Below are 6,041 nucleotides of genomic sequence, written 5' to 3'. Positions count from 1 at the left end.
AGAGTGAGGAGAGGGAGGACTGGGGTGACATGCAGGATTCTGTAAGTTGCATACCAGAGTGAATCACAGAGTGAAAGAGGATATTCATAGAGACGACGGGAAGGGCAGATGACCAATAGTCACACAGGCCCTGAGATGCTTACACAAATACACGCGCACCCTCACTGACCATCAGATTAAAGCTCTGAAAGCCAACTATCTGAAATGTTTTCAATAAGCCATCCTGATAGCCAGATATTCTCAGACCATTGCTTTTGAGAATGATTGTTCTTGAGTCCTTTGGTATAAGAACGTAAGTGTAGAGAAAACACTTCATATGTCTCTTTTGAAGGGCTGCTAGGCGATGCAGTAGATAGAGTACTGGGCCTGAAGTCAGGAAGACTCATCTTCCTAAGTTCAAAGCTGGCTTCAGACACTTACTAGCTGTGTGACCCTGGGCAAGTCACTTAACCCTGTTTGCCTCAGTTTCTTTATTTGTAAAATGAGTTGGAGAAGGAAATGGCAAACCACTCCAGTATCTTTGCCTAGAAAACCCCAAATGGAGCCACAAAGAGTCTGAAATAACTCAATGACAAATCTCTTTCAAAACCTCATTTTAGACTGTTTTAATGTGTTAAAATCTCTATTCTTGTAAACTTGGATTGTAAAAACTCCGCTCCTAATTAAACTTAAGTGAGAAACAAATTGTCAAAGTTGCAGAGAAGCTGCTAAGAGAAGTGCTTAATGGGCAAAATTAAGTCACATGTGCAGATTACAAGGCTTTGCCAGATGGAAACAAGCAGGAGAATGTTATCCTGAAAGGGCGGGGGGAGGGGGGTGGAAGGGAAGGTGGGTAAGCAAAGCTGGAGAAGTGATTCTAATGGAGAAAAATGAATCAGGATGTCAGAAATGGAAGGAATCTCAGAGTCTATCTCCTCCAATTCAAGCCTGAACTTTTGTTCAAGAAAACCCCAAAATGGGGCCATGAAGAGCTGGACATGACTGAAACAACTGAACAACAGTAAGGTTTAGCTATTTGTCCATTTGCAATTTCTGCCCAAGATATAGAAACTAATGAGGTTGTCCATCCAACTGCATGTTGTCTAGGTAATAAACTTTTTTCATCCACTTGGTTTTTCTGCTATGCATTATTACCCTAAAATTTTTGAGTTTTTATTGATCTCATTTAGGATCTTCTGTAATGTTCCAGGCTTGATGCACTCAACACAATTTCATCCACAAATAGGAACATCAGGAGGACCACAGAAGCCTAACCTCCCCCAACTCCAAACTCAAAACCACAAATTCATATATTCACGGAATATTAAAGTCGAGTGGAGGGACGTGCTTTTTTTTTCCAGTTTCAGGATGATGGTGTTCTAATTCAGCACTGTCTGCCCTATTGACTTGGAGTTACTTGAATCTGCTTCTACTCTGAGGCAGTATCATCAGCTCTTGCTACCAGATCTCAGTCCAGCAGATAAGGGTGCATGGGCACATCATGTTCCTGGCACGGTGAACATCCCTCTCTAAATCTGAAAGGGAACAGAATCTTTCTTAGAACTCAACTATTCTATTAATTTTATGTCTATGGTTACTGCAGTTAGATACTAAGAACACCCCGATGTACCAGGCTGCTAGGATGGGACTTAGGAGCAAGCTCAACTGGTACCATTCAAATAAATATAAGATCCATCTGATTTCCCAGTTGGATAATCAGCTGGAACTTTTCCTCTGTACTAAAAGTACAGGTTGTTCTGACACAAATACCTAAGAACATGCCACACATTGTGTGACGACACAAAAGGGTTACAGTGAGGACAAGTACAAGTTGTTCTGACACAAATACCTAAGAACATTCCACACATTGTGTGACGACACAAAAGGGTTACAGTGAGGACCAAATGACCTTGGAAAATGAATTCTCTTTGCAGATAGTAAAGCACGATGCAAATGTAAGATGCCATTAGATCTCTTCATCCTTATCTTGGAAATCAATCTGGCTGAAGTTGCAATTATTCTTGGTAAAACTTGATTGTTTCAGCCCTCCTCCCCACTGCTGTGTGACCTTATTGAGGTAGGAACTTAAATATCTTAGTGTATCCCAGTGCTTAGCACACAACTTGGCACATAGTACTTTGTATATGCTACTTAGTCTTTATTGAGCAGCTACGTGGCACCATAGTACGTAGAGAGCAGGACCTGCAGTCAGAAGAACCTTAATTCAAATTCAGCCTCAGATTACTTACTACCTGTGTGATCCTGGACAAGTCACTAAACCCTGTTTGCCTCAGTTTCCTCATTTGTAAAATGAGCTGGAGAAGGAAATGCAAACCACTCCAGTATCTTTGCGAAGAAAACCTCAAATGGGGTCACAAAGAGTCCCACTCTACTCAACAGCAACTTACTCCTTACTCCTTGCTAGTACTCAACTGCTTCTTAATACCACATAACTCTTTACTAATTGGTAGTAAAGAGTTAAGTCTAGCGGTAAGTAGTTATTACTGCTTAATTCCTTACTACCCATTAGTAGGAGTTAATTCTTGTGTCTTCCCTCTGTTGATTATTCCCAATTTATCCTGTATGTAGCCTTTTTGTACATGGTTTTTGTATGTTGTCTTCATTAGACTGAGCTCCTTGAGATCGGGAGCTGTCTTTTACATTTTTTGTATCTTCAGTGCTTAGTACAGTGCCTGGAATATAGTAAGCACTTAATTAATGTTTATTAACTGACCTAGCATAGGCAGAACTTAATAAAAGCCAGTTTGATGACTGACAAATATTTCTTCCAGTGGTCTAGATAGCAACACAACTGCGCTTTCTAAACTGAAATTCTTGCTCATGCTCCCCATAAATTCCCCATTGATTTATCAAAATTCCCAGAAGGTTTCCTCTAGGTCTTATAATATTTCCTGAGTACTAATACAGCACATGCCCTGGACCTCTACTATCTCTTACTCACTATCCCTACACAGCCAGTTGACCTATTTTATGGTTCATAAATTTCCTGGATAACGTCCCTTTTGCCCCTTCTTATACTTACAGCCTGGATTTTTCTCAATCTTACACACCATTGAAAGCTATTCCAATTTTATAGAACACTTCATATCAACATCCGCACAAAACCATAGCACATGAGACCATGTCAATGTTCCTTTTATGAGACCAATGAAAGAACGTATTGTTGTTGTTATTCAATCATTTTCAACTTTTCAACTGGCAAAGATACTGAACTGGCTTACCATTTCCTTCTCCAGCTCATGTTAAGGTGAAGAAACTGAAGCAAACAGAGTTAAATGACTTGCCTAGACAAATCCCTGGCAAAGCTACTGAAGTGGTTTGCCATTTCCATCTTTAGTACATCCCCATTTTACAGATGAGGAACTGAGGCAAATAGGTGTCAAGCAACTTGCCCAGGATCACACAGCTAATCTGAAGCCAGATTTGAACTCAGATCTTTCTGACTCCAGGCCCAGTGCACTATCCAGTACACCACCTATCTACCCCAAAGGACATGTTGTTGTTCAGTTGTTTCAGTCTTGTCAAACTCCATGTGACCCCATTTAGGGTTTTCTTGGCAGAGATACTGGAGTGGTTTGCCATTTCCTTCTCCAGCTCATTTTACAAATAAAGAAACTGAGGCAAACAGGGTTAAGTGACTTTCCCAGGGTCACACAGCTAATAAGTGTCTGAGGCCAATTGAACTTGAGAAAATGAATCTTCAGGACTTCAGGTCTAGCACTCAATCCCCTGTACCACCTAAATCCTCAGAGGACATTCACAGCAAAAGATACATCTTTTAACAACAAAATGAATGCCAAGGAAATTTTCCCACATAGTCACAGGGGTGCATCCTCTCACAAATTTCCGCAGTGCTGGTAGGGGAGGGACCATGTGGATAACATACATGTGTGGAAACATGTAGGAAAGAACATGTTCAACCAGGGCAACCCACATTCCTAGGGCTGTAGCTCAACTGGAGTCTCCTTCTACCTCCAGCACTGCTACTTTCTGCTTCTCCCATCAAGCCAGTGATGTCATCTGCTGGTATGGTGATATCATGGGATTGCAGGCTCCAGGAATGGAAGCTGGTCCTGTCTCTTGATGGACAATTTTCTCTTAAATGCTGTTGGTCCTTTTAAAGCATCATCTTTTGCTTGTGCTATATCCCTGGCCTAGACCATTCTCTTCAGGTCCTCTGCTGCCCTCTAGGGGCCACTACTGCTCTATGGTTAAATCACTTTCACAAGGGGAGGAAATTTCTTTAAACCACAGGTCCCAGGGGTTATTGCAGCTTTATTTACTTACTTGCCTGTTGGTTGATTGATTGACTATTGAATCATACACGTATAGTCATATCCAGCCAGCAAAGAGAGCCAGCAGAAGTCCTCTCATTTATATTGTCTATATTTTGAATTTCTTTATTTCTGCATCAAGCACCTGTTTCTTGAACTCAGCCTGCTCTTTGAATGTGGGAAGAAAGGATCACTTCATGCCCTTTGGTTCAGGTGTAACTTTGATTCTTCAAAAATTGTGGGGTTTTATGATTTTTAACCAACTGGCATCCCTAGATAATATTAGGATTAAAAATATGGGGGTTTGAGCTTGGAGTCATGGTTGTTATTTAATCAGTTATATTAGTTAAAAGAATCTTTTTATTCATTTGTTTCAGTTTCTTACATAATATGAATGAGATAACCCAGTAACTCCATAGTCCCTAAAGACAAAACTCATACACTAAACAGTTACAAACTAAGAATTTGCTTCATCGTTATGAAATCTAGAAGATCTAACATTAGGAAGTAGTTCAGTTGTTGTAAGTCATTCAGTCATGTCTGACTCTGTGCAACCCTAAGGACGTTGTCCATGGGGTTTTCTTGGCAAAGATACTGAACTGGTTTGCCATTTCCTTCTCCAGCTAGTGTCACAGATGAAGAAACTGAGGTAAACAGGGTTAAATGACTTGCCTAGAATCATGAAGCTAATAAGTATCTTAGGCCAGATTTGAACTCAGGAAGATAAGTCTAGCCCTAGCACTCTATCCACTGAGCTACCTAGCTATGGTTTGTAAACCTGCATTATTCAAATGTAGCAAACATTTTTGAACCTGTACTATGGATAAGAACTACTTATCTTTTTTTTTTTTTTTGCTTTTCATTTCCTGCCATGAAAACTTACTGTCTTGAATCTCAAGCATTTAATACGAACATAAGTTTTTTAAATGTTCTTGTTCATGTAATGATTTTCACCAAAGAATTCTTGAGACAGAGAGATCCAAATGTGATCTCTGATCTAGAATTGCTTTTGGATATCTTAAATTCAAATTCACCATTACATAGTAAAACAGCATTGTTTCTGCATACAATCTGTAAACATTTTTCTTTTCCATAATAATTTATGTGAATTGAGCTCCCAGTATAAATACACTTTATTGAAATGTCTGTTTCCATTGTTTATATTCATTTTCAGTATCATGCTAATATCAGTCCACTATACTCAGACATTACTGGTTCTATCACGTAGAAAATGAAAACTGGATGAAGTTGCTCATTTATGCAAAAGTAGGAACAAGATACACAAATACTTGATTTCATTATCATGTTCAAAGGAACTTAAACTTGTCTTTTTACTGTTTTCCCGAGAAGTCAAAGGTATGGTATGGACTGTTAGTCCTTTAGGCAAAAAGCAAACAAACCCATAAATCTATTGAACAAAAGCTTCATTCTCTTCCTGTGGTCAACAACTTTAGGCCTTCTGTAGATTCGTTCAGAAGTATACATATTTTTCTGTTGTAAAGTATTGTCTGCATGTGTTGAACTAATTCTGAGCTGTGGCAAAGTCTTCTGGTATTGAATAGACATTTCCTATTTATATTTCTGTTAACTTCTGTGTTTGTATTGCAATGTTTCTACTCAGCTCTGGTCTTTTTATCAAGAATGTTTTAAAGTTTTCTATTACATTAGAAATCCACTTTTGTACCTTGTTTGAACTGTATTCTGATTCTTCGGATAAGTTATTCTTGATTGTAAATCTATATCTTTTGTATTTTGGAATATTATATT

The sequence above is a fragment of the Trichosurus vulpecula genome, chromosome 5 (assembly GCF_011100635.1).
Source record: "Trichosurus vulpecula isolate mTriVul1 chromosome 5, mTriVul1.pri, whole genome shotgun sequence".
Lineage (NCBI taxonomy): Eukaryota > Metazoa > Chordata > Mammalia > Diprotodontia > Phalangeridae > Trichosurus > Trichosurus vulpecula.
This window is presented reverse-complemented; position numbering follows the sequence as displayed.